Source organism: Garra rufa, unplaced genomic scaffold (assembly GCF_049309525.1).
Source record: "Garra rufa unplaced genomic scaffold, GarRuf1.0 hap1_unplaced_005, whole genome shotgun sequence".
In the NCBI taxonomy this organism is placed as follows: Eukaryota; Metazoa; Chordata; class Actinopteri; order Cypriniformes; family Cyprinidae; genus Garra; species Garra rufa.
Window position 1 is genome coordinate 1,077,297 of NW_027394280.1, and position 18,080 is coordinate 1,095,376.

The following is an 18,080-nucleotide window of genomic DNA, read 5'->3' on the forward strand; positions in this document are numbered from 1 at the left end:
GTGCCCTTTTTTTCAGTTTCAGCATATGCCCCTCAAAAGGTCTGTGCACGGCTCTGGTGCCACCGGCATTTCAGCTGCCCAATCGCCCGCTCTACAAGTGCGAGAATGGGCATCATTGTATCTGCGCTCTTGGTCAGTTTGTGGGTTGTTGAGGGGGGTTAACAGCCACGTCTTTAATGGATAACCGCGGTCTCCTGATATGCAGTTAAATAGTTACGCTCAATAAAATAAAATAAAGTAAAACTTAGCTGTTTCCGATTCACGTATCCAAATTGTTCTTCAGATGGCGCCTTTATAGCAATGTCCGTGCAGTCGATCGCTTGCGCTTACATTAGGATAACCGGTGATCGCTGCAAATTGCGCTTTGTTTGGCTGGTCAACTGCATGGTATGAAAATCTTATATACCTGCTAGACATGCGGATGATCCCGTCCCATACAGCTGGCATTGCAGGGCTCAAAGACGACTGGCTTAACCCCGAGCGGTCTGCCAGTTCCCTTTGGAACCAAGCGTTATCAGCACCTGTAAGGGAACGGGTAATGCGTGGCTCCTCGCTGTCTCCAAATTTGGACCCAACTCAGCACAGAGCTCCAAGAGGATAGCTCTTGGAAATCTGAAACATTTTATAAGCCAGTCATCATCGTGGGCCAGAAAATCACTGAGATCCCTAAAAACGCGTTCCCTTCGGATTTGGCCATTGACAATGTCCTCCAATAAGGCCAACACTGCCATTGCCATAGACTAAGGGATGTATACATTTGCAAATGCTTTTATATGTTCTAAATCACATAACTGGTAGAAAAATATTGTCTCAATTAACCCATTTGATCAATTATAAATTAATAGCAATGTTTTCCACATGTGTTGGTGCGATACTTTGTAGTGTGCAATTTTAAATAATTGCCTCTAGGAGTCGCCAAGGGACATAAAACAAACACACGCACAAAAAAATACACGTACGCCAGACATGGAGTTGGCGTGGATCAACGCACATTCTCACGTTCATTTCATCGTTAGTAAATCCAAACGTGAGCGTGAAATCTGGCGTACGCAAAGTTTTTGTGCGTACGCAGCGTTGATACATGAGGCCCCTGGACCGGCACGACTGCAAGCTGAGGGCGACAACAAGAAGATGGCCCTTCGCCCGAACAGGGACTTGAACCCTGGATCCTCAGATTAAAAGTCTGATGCTCTACCGACTGAGCTATCCAGGCTATTGTGTTTTGTGCGCCTCTTACTTTTTATATAAGAATACTTTCTCCACAAGCCGCCCGGCAGAAGCTCACTTGCCACAGGAGCTACGGGACAAAGGCCGCACGCAATTACGTCAGAGAGAGCGAAGGCCAAAGGCCTTGGAAGGCCCAACCACCGTCGCAAAAAGCTAAAGGTAAAAGGGGGAATGCCCGACCGTAGTCGGCAGGGTTCGAACCTGCGCGGGGAGACCCCAATGGATTTCGAGTCCATCGCCTTAACCTCTCGGCCACGACTACGCCGTGCATATGGACCGCCTGCTCCCTTGTCTCGAGGCGGGCAGCACAGGATGCCGCCGAGCTTCAGGCGCAAAATCCAACTGAAGGGTGAGTTGGCAAAAAGAAGCTGGACGTCCCCGTCGCTCAACGACAAAGGGCTGCCATGACCCGGATTCGAGCATTCTTTTCTGACCACTTAAATCTTGCACTGAGCGCCTGCGTTGGTGGTATTGTGGGGAGCATAGCTGCCTTCTAAGCAGTTGACCTGGGTTCGATTCCCGGCCAACGCGTTGTTTTCGGCTGCGGTTGACCTCGAAGCAGAACTCCTTCTGTGACCTCTGTCTGTACCAAAAGCTTTTGGATGAGTCGTTCGACAGCAGCAGAGAGCTAGGTCTCCTCGTTGGGGAATCTAACCCCGGTCTTCCACGTGACAGGGGGAGATACTGTCCACCATACTAACAAAGAGTTGCGCTTGCTGTTCTTCGCTCCCAGCACACGCGACTGCACCCAACTTGCCAAAACGAGCCCCTACTCCATGAAATACCAGATTGACCAGCCACGAGCTAAAGTCTCTCAATATCTTGAATGCTACACATTACAGTGGGTCATTATTTGGACCGCTTTATTTCATTTAATATTTTTTTTGGCCTCTAATACGGGGGCATGAAAAAAGAGATGACATTACCTTGATCTGGTTTGTGAATACTGGGTGAGGGAAGGGACTTTCATAACTTTTACTTCTCCCATTTGGAGTGAGGGGGGTGACGAAAATCATGTTGTGAGGTGTCGGCACCCTAGATTACCCTTGGTGAGCGTAGTGGTTTACCACAGTGAGCGCAAAGGTCCAAGGGCATAGAGACACATCTCGAGTTTCTCGTCATCAGCGCATAAATCTTTCGCTTTTTACTAAAGATTTCCGTGGAGGGGAACCTTTGCGAGTGACCTGTATTTTTGGGGGCTCTGCTCACAGCAGAGCTACACTAGAGTGTCAAGAGCAGAGTCATTCTGGCCACCCGCCAGCGTGCAGTGGAACAAAGCGCGCCTCGTCATGGTCTGTGTTTGCAGCCTTTGCGCTTCCAGCTTCGCAGCTTCAAATTTCTTAAGCCAGCATGGAAAGACAGCGCTCTCTCGTCCATGACGCGAGAAAAACTCTGGACGGGCTCAAACAAAGATGGCTTTTAGCTCTTTTGGCCCTATCAGTGACTCGTGCGCTTCGATCCTTCTTTGTTGACCCTGAAAGCCAGCCTCTGCTGCCTGCGTTGTTGGTATAGTTTAACTGGCACCGCACCCGTACGAAAAATGGAGGTGGGAGAAAGGAGCTCAGTGAACAAAAAGCCTGCCGTGTCCCGGATTCGCTGCGGCCACAACGCAGAGTACTCTCCACTATACGATCACGGCGCCCCACTGGCTCACATCTGGTGGTGCCGGCCGTCCGAATTGAAAAAAAAAAAGGACTAGCGGCGCTTTTTATTACTGTGGAGAGAGGGCACACAAATCCGTGCTAGGGACACGGAAGAAAAGGGCCCAGCCACTTCTCCTCAGCACCGGCGAAGAGCGTAATCGGCAGGATTCAAACCTGCTCGGGGAGACCCCAATGGATTTCTAGTCCATCGCCTTAACCACTCGGCCACGACTGCGGCGGCCCTGATGTCCTCTGTCCCGTTGTCAACCTCAAAGTTGGCTGAAAAAACAATGAACTGGCTACCGCTTTACTGAAATCGCCTAGCATAAAACTCCTAAAGGGGAAAACAGCCCACCACAAGCAACGAAACATTCATGAAGGGGCAGCATAGCAAACACTCTATGTGAACTCTATCAGATCTTTAAGCGTACGCCGCCACACGGCAGAGCTGGGGCCTCATGTACAAAGACTTGCGTTGAATTATTACTAAAACATAGCGTACGGACAAAGCTGTAAATGTGCGTACGCAGTAAAAAAATCAGATGTATGAAACACTGCGTACGCGGAATTCCACGCATTTCTCTTTGTACATCTGAATTAACGTGAAATTGAGTGCACATGCACGAGCGCAAAACCCCTCCCTGCCTCCTCCCCCGTATTAATATGGTAATGACTCCACTTTGGCAAAACCAAACGAAAAAGCAAGCAAGAGAAACTTAACAGAATGTGATTTGAAGGTGCTCCTCACCGGTAGACCGGAGAAAAACTGTTATTTGCAAGTTTGTAAAAAAAAAAAAAAAAAGGGAGACTTTAGCTGACGCGGTTAACGCAGTGGGGTTTGAACATCGCACTGTGAACGAATTAAAAAAGAAATGGTCCGATGTAAAGGTGCAGGTGGAGAACAGCGGCGACTTAGCCTACGTTTCAGCGCATCAGTCAGAGTCATAGAGCGCAAGCAGATGAACATCGTTGTCTTGTAACGGTAAAATATCTTGTTTGAATAAGTGCAACGTTGTCTTTATGAAATAAACAATAGTAGGCCTATGTCTATAAAGGTTCATATAATGCCTCACCACACGGTGTGATGTTGACATAATGTGATTTAGTTTGACACAAAGCAACCGAGTGATCCTTGTCAGCTAGGTAAAATATTTTATAAGAAATTTCTATTTAGATTTTATGGTTATCTGCTGAATTTGCTGATGCTTGTAAATTACATGATGTAATTTATTAACATTTCATCATATTATATAGCCTATATAGCCATTGAGAGGGACATCCCAGTGGATCGCAGTGTTGTTTGAATTAGTTTAAATAAGATATATATATATAAGGGGGGGGGGGGGTGCCCTTTTTTTCAGTTTCAGCATATGCCCCTCAAAAGGTCTGTGCACGGCTCTGGTGCCACCGGCATTTCAGCTGCCCAATCGCCCGCTCTACAAGTGCGAGAATGGGCATCATTGTATCTGCGCTCTTGGTCAGTTTGTGGGTTGTTGAGGGGGGTTAACAGCCACGTCTTTAATGGATAACCGCGGTCTCCTGATATGCAGTTAAATAGTTACGCTCAATAAAATAAAATAAAGTAAAACTTAGCTGTTTCCGATTCACGTATCCAAATTGTTCTTCAGATGGCGCCTTTATAGCAATGTCCGTGCAGTCGATCGCTTGCGCTTACATTAGGATAACCGGTGATCGCTGCAAATTGCGCTTTGTTTGGCTGGTCAACTGCATGGTATGAAAATCTTATATACCTGCTAGACATGCGGATGATCCCGTCCCATACAGCTGGCATTGCAGGGCTCAAAGACGACTGGCTTAACCCCGAGCGGTCTGCCAGTTCCCTTTGGAACCAAGCGTTATCAGCACCTGTAAGGGAACGGGTAATGCGTGGCTCCTCGCTGTCTCCAAATTTGGACCCAACTCAGCACAGAGCTCCAAGAGGATAGCTCTTGGAAATCTGAAACATTTTATAAGCCAGTCATCATCGTGGGCCAGAAAATCACTGAGATCCCTAAAAACGCGTTCCCTTCGGATTTGGCCATTGACAATGTCCTCCAATAAGGCCAACACTGCCATTGCCATAGACTAAGGGATGTATACATTTGCAAATGCTTTTATATGTTCTAAATCACATAACTGGTAGAAAAATATTGTCTCAATTAACCCATTTTATCAATTATAAATTAATAGCAATGTTTTCCACATGTGTTGGTGCGATACTTTGTAGTGTGCAATTTTAAATAATTGCCTCTAGGAGTCGCCAAGGGACATAAAACAAACACACGCACAAAAAAATACACGTACGCCAGACATGGAGTTGGCGTGGATCAACGCACATTCTCACGTTCATTTCATCGTTAGTAAATCCAAACGTGAGCGTGAAATCTGGCGTACGCAAAGTTTTTGTGCGTACGCAGCGTTGATACATGAGGCCCCTGGACCGGCACGACTGCAAGCTGAGGGCGACAACAAGAAGATGGCCCTTCGCCCGAACAGGGACTTGAACCCTGGATCCTCAGATTAAAAGTCTGATGCTCTACCGACTGAGCTATCCAGGCTCTTGTGTTTTGTGCGCCTCTTACTTTTTATATAAGAATACTTTCTCCACAAGCCGCCCAGCAGAAGCTCACTTGCCACAGGAGCTACGGGACAAAGGCCGCACGCAATTACGTCAGAGAGAGCGAAGGCCAAACCACCGTCGCAAAAAGCTAAAGGCAAAAGGGGGAATGCCCGACCGTAGTCGGCAGGGTTCGAACCTGCGCGGGGAGACCCCAATGGATTTCAAGTCCATCGCCTTAACCTCTCGGCCACGACTACGCCTGCATGTGGACCGCCTGCTCTCGTCTCGAGGCGGGCAGCACAGGATGCCGCCGAGCTTCAGGCGCAAAATCCAACTGAAGGGTGAGTTGGCAAAAAGAAGCTGGACGTCCCCGTCGCTCAACGACAAAGGGCTGCCATGACCCGGATTCGAGCATTCTTATCTGACCGCTTAAATCTGACACCGAGCGCCTGCGTTGGTGGTATTGTGGTGAGCATAGCTGCCTTCCAAGAAGTTGACCCGGGTTCGATTCCCGGCCAACGCACAGTTTTTGGCTGCGGTTGACCTCGAAGCAGAACTCCTTCTGTGACCTCTGTCTGCACCAAAAGCTTTTGGATGAGTCGTTCAACAGCAGCAAAGAACTAGGTCTCCTCTTTGGGGAATCTAACCCCGGTCTTCCACGTGACAGGGGGAGATACTGTCCACTATACTAACGAAGATTTGCGCTTGCTGTTCTTCGCTCTCAGCACACGCGACTGCACCCAACTTGCCAAAATGAGCCCCTACTCCATGAAATACCAGATTGACCCGCCACGAGCTAAACTCTCTCAACATCTTGAATGCTACACATTACAGAGGGTCATTATTTGGACCGATTTATTTCATTTAATATTTTTTTTTGGCCTCTAATACGGGGGCATGAAAAAAGAGATGACATTACCTTGATCGGGTTTGTGAATACTGGGTGAGGGAAGGGACTTTCGTAACTTTTACTTCTCCCATTTGGAGTGAGGGGGGTGACGAAAATCATGTTGGCAGGTGTTGGCAGCCTAGATTACCCTTGGTGAGCGTAGTGGTTTACCACAGTGAGCGCACAGGTCCAAGGGCATAGAGACACATATCAAGTTTCTCGTCATCAGCGCATAAACAGCCCACCACAAGCAACGAAAAATTCATGAAGGGGCAGCATAGCAAACACTCTATGTGAACTCTGTCACATCTTTAAGCGTACGCCGCCTCACGGCAGAGCTGGACCGGCACGACTGCAAGCTGAGGCCGCCGACAAGAAGATGGCCCTTCACCGGAACAAGGACTTGAACCCTGGACCCTCAGAGTAAAAAAAAGTCTAATGCTCTACCGACTGAGCTAGCCAGGCTCTTGTTTTTTGCGCGCTTCTTACTTTTTATATAAGAACACTTTCTCCACAAGCCGCCCGGCAGAAGCTCACTTGCCACAGGAGCTACGGGACAAAGGCCGCACGCAATTACGTCAGAGAGAGCGAAGGCCAAAGGCCTTGGAAGGCCCAACCACCGTCGCAAAAAGCTAAAGGTAAAAGGGGGAATGCCCGACCGTAGTCGGCAGGGTTCGAACCTGCGCGGGGAGACCCCAATGGATTTCGAGTCCATCGCCTTAACCTCTCGGCCACGACTACGCCGTGCATATGGACCGCCTGCTCCCTTGTCTCGAGGCGGGCAGCACAGGATGCCGCCGAGCTTCAGGCGCAAAATCCAACTGAAGGGTGAGTTGGCAAAAAGAAGCTGGACGTCCCCGTCGCTCAACGACAAAGGGCTGCCATGACCCGGATTCGAGCATTCTTTTCTGACCACTTAAATCTTGCACTGAGCGCCTGCGTTGGTGGTATTGTGGGGAGCATAGCTGCCTTCTAAGCAGTTGACCTGGGTTCGATTCCCGGCCAACGCGTTGTTTTCGGCTGCGGTTGACCTCGAAGCAGAACTCCTTCTGTGACCTCTGTCTGCACCAAAAGCTTTTGGATGAGTCGTTCGACAGCAGCAGAGAGCTAGGTCTCCTCGTTGGGGAATCTAACCCCGGTCTTCCACGTGACAGGGGGAGATACTGTCCACCATACTAACAAAGAGTTGCGCTTGCTGTTCTTCGCTCCCAGCACACGCGACTGCACCCAACTTGCCAAAACGAGCCCCTACTCCATGAAATACCAGATTGACCAGCCACGAGCTAAAGTCTCTCAATATCTTGAATGCTACACATTACAGTGGGTCATTATTTGGACCGCTTTATTTCATTTAATATTTTTTTTGGCCTCTAATACGGGGGCATGAAAAAAGAGATGACATTACCTTGATCTGGTTTGTGAATACTGGGTGAGGGAAGGGACTTTCATAACTTTTACTTCTCCCATTTGGAGTGAGGGGGGTGACGAAAATCATGTTGTGAGGTGTCGGCACCCTAGATTACCCTTGGTGAGCGTAGTGGTTTACCACAGTGAGCGCAAAGGTCCAAGGGCATAGAGACACATCTCGAGTTTCTCGTCATCAGCGCATAAATCTTTCGCTTTTTACTAAAGATTTCCGTGGAGGGGAACCTTTGCGAGTGACCTGTATTTTTGGGGGCTCTGCTCACAGCAGAGCTACACTAGAGTGTCAAGAGCAGAGTCAATCTGGCCACCCGCCAGCGTGCAGTGGAACAAAGCGCGCCTCGTCATGGTCTGTGTTTGCAGCCTTTGCGCTTCCAGCTTCGCAGCTTCAAATTTCTTAAGCCAGCATGGAAAGACAGCGCTCTCTCGTCCATGACGCGAGAAAAACTCTGGACGGGCTCAAACAAAGATGGCTTTTAGCTCTTTTGGCCCTATCAGTGACTCGTGCGCTTCGATCCTTCTTTGTTGACCCTGAAAGCCAGCCTCTGCTGCCTGCGTTGTTGGTATAGTTTAACTGGCACCGCACCCGTACGAAAAATGGAGGTGGGAGAAAGGAGCTCAGTGAACAAAAAGCCTGCCGTGTCCCGGATTCGCTGCGGCCACAACGCAGAGTACTCTCCACTATACGATCACGGCGCCCCACTGGCTCACATCTGGTGGTGCCGGCCGTCCGAATTGAAAAAAAAAAAGGACTAGCGGCGCTTTTTATTACTGTGGAGAGAGGGCACACAAATCCGTGCTAGGGACACGGAAGAAAAGGGCCCAGCCACTTCTCCTCAGCACCGGCGAAGAGCGTAATCGGCAGGATTCAAACCTGCTCGGGGAGACCCCAATGGATTTCTAGTCCATCGCCTTAACCACTCGGCCACGACTGCGGCGGCCCTGATGTCCTCTGTCCCGTTGTCAACCTCAAAGTTGGCTGAAAAAACAATGAACTGGCTACCGCTTTACTGAAATCGCCTAGCATAAAACTCCTAAAGGGGAAAACAGCCCACCACAAGCAACGAAACATTCATGAAGGGGCAGCATAGCAAACACTCTATGTGAACTCTATCAGATCTTTAAGCGTACGCCGCCACACGGCAGAGCTGGGGCCTCATGTACAAAGACTTGCGTTGAATTATTACTAAAACATAGCGTACGGACAAAGCTGTAAATGTGCGTACGCAGTAAAAAAATCAGATGTATGAAACACTGCGTACGCGGAATTCCACGCATTTCTCTTTGTACATCTGAATTAACGTGAAATTGAGTGCACATGCACGAGCGCAAAACCCCTCCCTGCCTCCTCCCCCGTATTAATATGGTAATGACTCCACTTTGGCAAAACCAAACGAAAAAGCAAGCAAGAGAAACTTAACAGAATGTGATTTGAAGGTGCTCCTCACCGGTAGACCGGAGAAAAACTGTTATTTGCAAGTTTGTAAAAAAAAAAAAAAAAAGGGAGACTTTAGCTGACGCGGTTAACGCAGTGGGGTTTGAACATCGCACTGTGAACGAATTAAAAAAGAAATGGTCCGATGTAAAGGTGCAGGTGGAGAACAGCGGCGACTTAGCCTACGTTTCAGCGCATCAGTCAGAGTCATAGAGCGCAAGCAGATGAACATCGTTGTCTTGTAACGGTAAAATATCTTGTTTGAATAAGTGCAACGTTGTCTTTATGAAATAAACAATAGTAGGCCTATGTCTATAAAGGTTCATATAATGCCTCACCACACGGTGTGATGTTGACATAATGTGATTTAGTTTGACACAAAGCAACCGAGTGATCCTTGTCAGCTAGGTAAAATATTTTATAAGAAATTTCTATTTAGATTTTATGGTTATCTGCTGAATTTGCTGATGCTTGTAAATTACATGATGTAATTTATTAACATTTCATCATATTATATAGCCTATATAGCCATTGAGAGGGACATCCCAGTGGATCGCAGTGTTGTTTGAATTAGTTTAAATAAGATATATATATATAAGGGGGGGGGGTGCCCTTTTTTTCAGTTTCAGCATATGCCCCTCAAAAGGTCTGTGCACGGCTCTGGTGCCACCGGCATTTCAGCTGCCCAATCGCCCGCTCTACAAGTGCGAGAATGGGCATCATTGTATCTGCGCTCTTGGTCAGTTTGTGGGTTGTTGAGGGGGGTTAACAGCCACGTCTTTAATGGATAACCGCGGTCTCCTGATATGCAGTTAAATAGTTACGCTCAATAAAATAAAATAAAGTAAAACTTAGCTGTTTCCGATTCACGTATCCAAATTGTTCTTCAGATGGCGCCTTTATAGCAATGTCCGTGCAGTCGATCGCTTGCGCTTACATTAGGATAACCGGTGATCGCTGCAAATTGCGCTTTGTTTGGCTGGTCAACTGCATGGTATGGAAATCTTATATACCTGCTAGACATGCGGATGATCCCGTCCCATACAGCTGGCATTGCAGGGCTCAAAGACGACTGGCTTAACCCCGAGCGGTCTGCCAGTTCCCTTTGGAACCAAGCGTTATCAGCACCTGTAAGGGAACGGGTAATGCGTGGCTCCTCGCTGTCTCCAAATTTGGACCCAACTCAGCACAGAGCTCCAAGAGGATAGCTCTTGGAAATCTGAAACATTTTATAAGCCAGTCATCATCGTGGGCCAGAAAATCACTGAGATCCCTAAAAACGCGTTCCCTTCGGATTTGGCCATTGACAATGTCCTCCAATAAGGCCAACACTGCCATTGCCATAGACTAAGGGATGTATACATTTGCAAATGCTTTTATATGTTCTAAATCACATAACTGGTAGAAAAATATTGTCTCAATTAACCCATTTTATCAATTATAAATTAATAGCAATGTTTTCCACATGTGTTGGTGCGATACTTTGTAGTGTGCAATTTTAAATAATTGCCTCTAGGAGTCGCCAAGGGACATAAAACAAACACACGCACAAAAAAATACACGTACGCCAGACATGGAGTTGGCGTGGATCAACGCACATTCTCACGTTCATTTCATCGTTAGTAAATCCAAACGTGAGCGTGAAATCTGGCGTACGCAAAGTTTTTGTGCGTACGCAGCGTTGATACATGAGGCCCCTGGACCGGCACGACTGCAAGCTGAGGGCGACAACAAGAAGATGGCCCTTCGCCCGAACAGGGACTTGAACCCTGGATCCTCAGATTAAAAGTCTGATGCTCTACCGACTGAGCTATCCAGGCTCTTGTGTTTTGTGCGCCTCTTACTTTTTATATAAGAATACTTTCTCCACAAGCCGCCCAGCAGAAGCTCACTTGCCACAGGAGCTACGGGACAAAGGCCGCACGCAATTACGTCAGAGAGAGCGAAGGCCAAAGGCCTTGGAAGGCCCAACCACCGTCGCAAAAAGCTAAAGGTAAAAGGGGGAATGCCCGACCGTAGTCGGCAGGGTTCGAACCTGCGCGGGGAGACCCCAATGGATTTCGAGTCCATCGCCTTAACCTCTCGGCCACGACTACGCCGTGCATACGGACCGCCTGCTCCCTTGTCTCGAGGCGGGCAGCACAGGATGCCGCCGAGCTTCTGGCGCAAAATCCAACTGAAGGGTGAGTTGGCAAAAAGAAGCTGGACGTCCCCGTCGCTCAACGACAAAGGGCTGCCATGACCCGGATTCGAGCATTCTTTTCTGACCACTTAAATCTTGCACTGAGCGCCTGCGTTGGTGGTATTGTGGGGAGCATAGCTGCCTTCTAAGCAGTTGACCTGGGTTCGATTCCCGGCCAACGCGTTGTTTTCGGCTGCGGTTGACCTCGAAGCAGAACTCCTTCTGTGACCTCTGTCTGCACCAAAAGCTTTTGGATGAGTCGTTCGACAGCAGCAGAGAGCTAGGTCTCCTCGTTGGGGAATCTAACCCCGGTCTTCCACGTGACAGGGGGAGATACTGTCCACCATACTAACAAAGAGTTGCGCTTGCTGTTCTTCGCTCCCAGCACACGCGACTGCACCCAACTTGCCAAAACGAGCCCCTACTCCATGAAATACCAGATTGACCAGCCACGAGCTAAAGTCTCTCAATATCTTGAATGCTACACATTACAGTGGGTCATTATTTGGACCGCTTTATTTCATTTAATATTTTTTTTGGCCTCTAATACGGGGGCATGAAAAAAGAGATGACATTACCTTGATCTGGTTTGTGAATACTGGGTGAGGGAAGGGACTTTCATAACTTTTACTTCTCCCATTTGGAGTGAGGGGGGTGACGAAAATCATGTTGTGAGGTGTCGGCACCCTAGATTACCCTTGGTGAGCGTAGTGGTTTACCACAGTGAGCGCAAAGGTCCAAGGGCATAGAGACACATCTCGAGTTTCTCGTCATCAGCGCATAAATCTTTCGCTTTTTACTAAAGATTTCCGTGGAGGGGAACCTTTGCGAGTGACCTGTATTTTTGGGGGCTCTGCTCACAGCAGAGCTACACTAGAGTGTCAAGAGCAGAGTCAATCTGGCCACCCGCCAGCGTGCAGTGGAACAAAGCGCGCCTCGTCATGGTCTGTGTTTGCAGCCTTTGCGCTTCCAGCTTCGCAGCTTCAAATTTCTTAAGCCAGCATGGAAAGACAGCGCTCTCTCGTCCATGACGCGAGAAAAACTCTGGACGGGCTCAAACAAAGATGGCTTTTAGCTCTTTTGGCCCTATCAGTGACTCGTGCGCTTCGATCCTTCTTTGTTGACCCTGAAAGCCAGCCTCTGCTGCCTGCGTTGTTGGTATAGTTTAACTGGCACCGCACCCGTACGAAAAATGGAGGTGGGAGAAAGGAGCTCAGTGAACAAAAAGCCTGCCGTGTCCCGGATTCGCTGCGGCCACAACGCAGAGTACTCTCCACTATACGATCACGGCGCCCCACTGGCTCACATCTGGTGGTGCCGGCCGTCCGAATTGAAAAAAAAAAAGGACTAGCGGCGCTTTTTATTACTGTGGAGAGAGGGCACACAAATCCGTGCTAGGGACACGGAAGAAAAGGGCCCAGCCACTTCTCCTCAGCACCGGCGAAGAGCGTAATCGGCAGGATTCAAACCTGCTCGGGGAGACCCCAATGGATTTCTAGTCCATCACCTTAACCACTCGGCCACGACTGCGGCGGCCCTGATGTCCTCTGTCCCGTTGTCAACCTCAAAGTTGGCTGAAAAAACAATGAACTGGCTACCGCTTTACTGAAATCGCCTAGCATAAAACTCCTAAAGGGGAAAACAGCCCACCACAAGCAACGAAACATTCATGAAGGGGCAGCATAGCAAACACTCTATGTGAACTCTATCAGATCTTTAAGCGTACGCCGCCACACGGCAGAGCTGGGGCCTCATGTACAAAGACTTGCGTTGAATTATTACTAAAACATAGCGTACGGACAAAGCTGTAAATGTGCGTACGCAGTAAAAAAATCAGATGTATGAAACACTGCGTACGCGGAATTCCACGCATTTCTCTTTGTACATCTGAATTAACGTGAAATTGAGTGGACATGCACGAGCGCAAAACCCCTCCCTGCCTCCTCCCCCGTATTAATATGGTAATGACTCCACTTTGGCAAAACCAAACGAAAAAGCAAGCAAGAGAAACTTAACAGAATGTGATTTGAAGGTGCTCCTCACCGGTAGACCGGAGAAAAACTGTTATTTGCAAGTTTGTAAAAAAAAAAAAAAAAAGGGAGACTTTAGCTGACGCGGTTAACGCAGTGGGGTTTGAACATCGCACTGTGAACGAATTAAAAAAGAAATGGTCCGATGTAAAGGTGCAGGTGGAGAACAGCGGCGACTTAGCCTACGTTTCAGCGCATCAGTCAGAGTCATAGAGCGCAAGCAGATGAACATCGTTGTCTTGTAACGGTAAAATATCTTGTTTGAATAAGTGCAACGTTGTCTTTATGAAATAAACAATAGTAGGCCTATGTCTATAAAGGTTCATATAATGCCTCACCACACGGTGTGATGTTGACATAATGTGATTTAGTTTGACACAAAGCAACCGAGTGATCCTTGTCAGCTAGGTAAAATATTTTATAAGAAATTTCTATTTAGATTTTATGGTTATCTGCTGAATTTGCTGATGCTTGTAAATTACATGATGTAATTTATTAACATTTCATCATATTATATAGCCTATATAGCCATTGAGAGGGACATCCCAGTGGATCGCAGTGTTGTTTGAATTAGTTTAAATAAGATATATATATATAAGGGGGGGGGGGGTGCCCTTTTTTTCAGTTTCAGCATATGCCCCTCAAAAGGTCTGTGCACGGCTCTGGTGCCACCGGCATTTCAGCTGCCCAATCGCCCGCTCTACAAGTGCGAGAATGGGCATCATTGTATCTGCGCTCTTGGTCAGTTTGTGGGTTGTTGAGGGGGGTTAACAGCCACGTCTTTAATGGATAACCGCGGTCTCCTGATATGCAGTTAAATAGTTACGCTCAATAAAATAAAATAAAGTAAAACTTAGCTGTTTCCGATTCACGTATCCAAATTGTTCTTCAGATGGCGCCTTTATAGCAATGTCCGTGCAGTCGATCGCTTGCGCTTACATTAGGATAACCGGTGATCGCTGCAAATTGCGCTTTGTTTGGCTGGTCAACTGCATGGTATGGAAATCTTATATACCTGCTAGACATGCGGATGATCCCGTCCCATACAGCTGGCATTGCAGGGCTCAAAGACGACTGGCTTAACCCCGAGCGGTCTGCCAGTTCCCTTTGGAACCAAGCGTTATCAGCACCTGTAAGGGAACGGGTAATGCGTGGCTCCTCGCTGTCTCCAAATTTGGACCCAACTCAGCACAGAGCTCCAAGAGGATAGCTCTTGGAAATCTGAAACATTTTATAAGCCAGTCATCATCGTGGGCCAGAAAATCACTGAGATCCCTAAAAACGCGTTCCCTTCGGATTTGGCCATTGACAATGTCCTCCAATAAGGCCAACACTGCCATTGCCATAGACTAAGGGATGTATACATTTGCAAATGCTTTTATATGTTCTAAATCACATAACTGGTAGAAAAATATTGTCTCAATTAACCCATTTTATCAATTATAAATTAATAGCAATGTTTTCCACATGTGTTGGTGCGATACTTTGTAGTGTGCAATTTTAAATAATTGCCTCTAGGAGTCGCCAAGGGACATAAAACAAACACACGCACAAAAAAATACACGTACGCCAGACATGGAGTTGGCGTGGATCAACGCACATTCTCACGTTCATTTCATCGTTAGTAAATCCAAACGTGAGCGTGAAATCTGGCGTACGCAAAGTTTTTGTGCGTACGCAGCGTTGATACATGAGGCCCCTGGACCGGCACGACTGCAAGCTGAGGGCGACAACAAGAAGATGGCCCTTCGCCCGAACAGGGACTTGAACCCTGGATCCTCAGATTAAAAGTCTGATGCTCTACCGACTGAGCTATCCAGGCTCTTGTGTTTTGTGCGCCTCTTACTTTTTATATAAGAATACTTTCTCCACAAGCCGCCCAGCAGAAGCTCACTTGCCACAGGAGCTACGGGACAAAGGCCGCACGCAATTACGTCAGAGAGAGCGAAGGCCAAAGGCCTTGGAAGGCCCAACCACCGTCGCAAAAAGCTAAAGGTAAAAGGGGGAATGCCCGACCGTAGTCGGCAGGGTTCGAACCTGCGCGGGGAGACCCCAATGGATTTCGAGTCCATCGCCTTAACCTCTCGGCCACGACTACGCCGTGCATATGGACCGCCTGCTCCCTTGTCTCGAGGCGGGCAGCACAGGATGCCGCCGAGCTTCAGGCGTAAAATCCAACTGAAGGGTGAGTTGGCAAAAAGAAGCTGGACGTCCCCGTCGCTCAACGACAAAGGGCTGCCATGACCCGGATTCGAGCATTCTTTTCTGACCACTTAAATCTTGCACTGAGCGCCTGCGTTGGTGGTATTGTGGGGAGCATAGCTGCCTTCTAAGCAGTTGACCTGGGTTCGATTCCCGGCCAACGCGTTGTTTTCGGCTGCGGTTGACCTCGAAGCAGAACTCCTTCTGTGACCTCTGTCTGCACCAAAAGCTTTTGGATGAGTCGTTCGACAGCAGCAGAGAGCTAGGTCTCCTCGTTGGGGAATCTAACCCCGGTCTTCCACGTGACAGGGGGAGATACTGTCCACCATACTAACAAAGAGTTGCGCTTGCTGTTCTTCGCTCCCAGCACACGCGACTGCACCCAACTTGCCAAAACGAGCCCCTACTCCATGAAATACCAGATTGACCAGCCACGAGCTAAAGTCTCTCAATATCTTGAATGCTACACATTACAGTGGGTCATTATTTGGACCGCTTTATTTCATTTAATATTTTTTTTGGCCTCTAATACGGGGGCATGAAAAAAGAGATGACATTACCTTGATCTGGTTTGTGAATACTGGGTGAGGGAAGGGACTTTCATAACTTTTACTTCTCCCATTTGGAGTGAGGGGGGTGACGAAAATCATGTTGTGAGGTGTCGGCACCCTAGATTACCCTTGGTGAGCGTAGTGGTTTACCACAGTGAGCGCAAAGGTCCAAGGGCATAGAGACACATCTCGAGTTTCTCGTCATCAGCGCATAAATCTTTCGCTTTTTACTAAAGATTTCCGTGGAGGGGAACCTTTGCGAGTGACCTGTATTTTTGGGGGCTCTGCTCACAGCAGAGCTACACTAGAGTGTCAAGAGCAGAGTCAATCTGGCCACCCGCCAGCGTGCAGTGGAACAAAGCGCGCCTCGTCATGGTCTGTGTTTGCAGCCTTTGCGCTTCCAGCTTCGCAGCTTCAAATTTCTTAAGCCAGCATGGAAAGACAGCGCTCTCTCGTCCATGACGCGAGAAAAACTCTGGACGGGCTCAAACAAAGATGGCTTTTAGCTCTTTTGGCCCTATCAGTGACTCGTGCGCTTCGATCCTTCTTTGTTGACCCTGAAAGCCAGCCTCTGCTGCCTGCGTTGTTGGTATAGTTTAACTGGCACCGCACCCGTACGAAAAATGGAGGTGGGAGAAAGGAGCTCAGTGAACAAAAAGCCTGCCGTGTCCCGGATTCGCTGCGGCCACAACGCAGAGTACTCTCCACTATACGATCACGGCGCCCCACTGGCTCACATCTGGTGGTGCCGGCCGTCCGAATTGAAAAAAAAAAGGACTAGCGGCGCTTTTTATTACTGTGGAGAGAGGGCACACAAATCCGTGCTAGGGACACGGAAGAAAAGGGCCCAGCCACTTCTCCTCAGCACCGGCGAAGAGCGTAATCGGCAGGATTCAAACCTGCTCGGGGAGACCCCAATGGATTTCTAGTCCATCACCTTAACCACTCGGCCACGACTGCGGCGGCCCTGATGTCCTCTGTCCCGTTGTCAACCTCAAAGTTGGCTGAAAAAACAATGAACTGGCTACCGCTTTACTGAAATCGCCTAGCATAAAACTCCTAAAGGGGAAAACAGCCCACCACAAGCAACGAAACATTCATGAAGGGGCAGCATAGCAAACACTCTATGTGAACTCTATCAGATCTTTAAGCGTACGCCGCCACACGGCAGAGCTGGGGCCTCATGTACAAAGACTTGCGTTGAATTATTACTAAAACATAGCGTACGGACAAAGCTGTAAATGTGCGTACGCAGTAAAAAAATCAGATGTATGAAACACTGCGTACGCGGAATTCCACGCATTTCTCTTTGTACATCTGAATTAATGTGAAATTGAGTGCACATGCACGAGCGCAAAACCCCTCCCTGCCTCCTCCCCCGTATTAATATGGTAATGACTCCACTTTGGCAAAACCAAACGAAAAAGCAAGCAAGAGAAACTTAACAGAATGTGATTTGAAGGTGCTCCTCACCGGTAGACCGGAGAAAAACTGTTATTTGCAAGTTTGTAAAAAAAAAAAAAAAAAAGGGAGACTTTAGCTGACGCGGTTAACGCAGTGGGGTTTGAACATCGCACTGTGAACGAATTAAAAAAGAAATGGTCCGATGTAAAGGTGCAGGTGGAGAACAGCGGCGACTTAGCCTACGTTTCAGCGCATCAGTCAGAGTCATAGAGCGCAAGCAGATGAACATCGTTGTCTTGTAACGGTAAAATATCTTGTTTGAATAAGTGCAACGTTGTCTTTATGAAATAAACAATAGTAGGCCTATGTCTATAAAGGTTCATATAATGCCTCACCACACGGTGTGATGTTGACATAATGTGATTTAGTTTGACACAAAGCAACCGAGTGATCCTTGTCAGCTAGGTAAAATATTTTATAAGAAATTTCTATTTAGATTTTATGGTTATCTGCTGAATTTGCTGATGCTTGTAAA

At 48.0% G+C, this 18,080-nt stretch overlaps 17 non-coding genes across 17 annotated transcripts; 8 read left to right on the forward strand and 9 right to left on the reverse strand.

Annotated features, from left to right (window-relative positions):
- Positions 1-1,140: 1,140 nt before the first annotated feature.
- Positions 1,141-1,213, reverse strand: trnak-uuu (transfer RNA lysine (anticodon UUU)). Its single transcript has one exon. It is a non-coding gene; the product is annotated as a tRNA-Lys (tRNA).
- Positions 1,214-1,407: 194 nt separating this feature from the next.
- On the reverse strand, positions 1,408-1,489 carry trnas-cga (transfer RNA serine (anticodon CGA)). Its single transcript has one exon. It is a non-coding gene; the product is annotated as a tRNA-Ser (tRNA).
- A 197-nt stretch (positions 1,490-1,686) lies between these two features.
- Positions 1,687-1,758, forward strand: trnar-ucu (transfer RNA arginine (anticodon UCU)). The gene has a single exon. It is a non-coding gene; the product is annotated as a tRNA-Arg (tRNA).
- A 572-nt stretch (positions 1,759-2,330) lies between these two features.
- LOC141312803 (U5 spliceosomal RNA) lies at positions 2,331-2,445 on the forward strand. Its single transcript, XR_012349303.1, has one exon. It is a non-coding gene; the product is annotated as a U5 spliceosomal RNA (small nuclear RNA).
- A 2,910-nt stretch (positions 2,446-5,355) lies between these two features.
- trnak-uuu (transfer RNA lysine (anticodon UUU)) lies at positions 5,356-5,428 on the reverse strand. The gene has a single exon. It is a non-coding gene; the product is annotated as a tRNA-Lys (tRNA).
- A 177-nt stretch (positions 5,429-5,605) lies between these two features.
- On the reverse strand, positions 5,606-5,687 carry trnas-uga (transfer RNA serine (anticodon UGA)). The gene has a single exon. It is a non-coding gene; the product is annotated as a tRNA-Ser (tRNA).
- Positions 5,688-6,978: 1,291 nt separating this feature from the next.
- Positions 6,979-7,060, reverse strand: trnas-cga (transfer RNA serine (anticodon CGA)). Its single transcript has one exon. It is a non-coding gene; the product is annotated as a tRNA-Ser (tRNA).
- Positions 7,061-7,257: 197 nt separating this feature from the next.
- On the forward strand, positions 7,258-7,329 carry trnar-ucu (transfer RNA arginine (anticodon UCU)). The gene has a single exon. It is a non-coding gene; the product is annotated as a tRNA-Arg (tRNA).
- A 572-nt stretch (positions 7,330-7,901) lies between these two features.
- On the forward strand, positions 7,902-8,016 carry LOC141312804 (U5 spliceosomal RNA). Its single transcript, XR_012349304.1, has one exon. It is a non-coding gene; the product is annotated as a U5 spliceosomal RNA (small nuclear RNA).
- Positions 8,017-10,923: 2,907 nt separating this feature from the next.
- trnak-uuu (transfer RNA lysine (anticodon UUU)) lies at positions 10,924-10,996 on the reverse strand. Its single transcript has one exon. It is a non-coding gene; the product is annotated as a tRNA-Lys (tRNA).
- A 194-nt stretch (positions 10,997-11,190) lies between these two features.
- Positions 11,191-11,272, reverse strand: trnas-cga (transfer RNA serine (anticodon CGA)). The gene has a single exon. It is a non-coding gene; the product is annotated as a tRNA-Ser (tRNA).
- A 197-nt stretch (positions 11,273-11,469) lies between these two features.
- trnar-ucu (transfer RNA arginine (anticodon UCU)) lies at positions 11,470-11,541 on the forward strand. The gene has a single exon. It is a non-coding gene; the product is annotated as a tRNA-Arg (tRNA).
- A 572-nt stretch (positions 11,542-12,113) lies between these two features.
- Positions 12,114-12,228, forward strand: LOC141312805 (U5 spliceosomal RNA). The gene has a single exon (XR_012349305.1). It is a non-coding gene; the product is annotated as a U5 spliceosomal RNA (small nuclear RNA).
- A 2,909-nt stretch (positions 12,229-15,137) lies between these two features.
- Positions 15,138-15,210, reverse strand: trnak-uuu (transfer RNA lysine (anticodon UUU)). Its single transcript has one exon. It is a non-coding gene; the product is annotated as a tRNA-Lys (tRNA).
- Positions 15,211-15,404: 194 nt separating this feature from the next.
- trnas-cga (transfer RNA serine (anticodon CGA)) lies at positions 15,405-15,486 on the reverse strand. Its single transcript has one exon. It is a non-coding gene; the product is annotated as a tRNA-Ser (tRNA).
- A 197-nt stretch (positions 15,487-15,683) lies between these two features.
- trnar-ucu (transfer RNA arginine (anticodon UCU)) lies at positions 15,684-15,755 on the forward strand. The gene has a single exon. It is a non-coding gene; the product is annotated as a tRNA-Arg (tRNA).
- Positions 15,756-16,327: 572 nt separating this feature from the next.
- On the forward strand, positions 16,328-16,442 carry LOC141312806 (U5 spliceosomal RNA). Its single transcript, XR_012349306.1, has one exon. It is a non-coding gene; the product is annotated as a U5 spliceosomal RNA (small nuclear RNA).
- Positions 16,443-18,080: the final 1,638 nt, after the last annotated feature.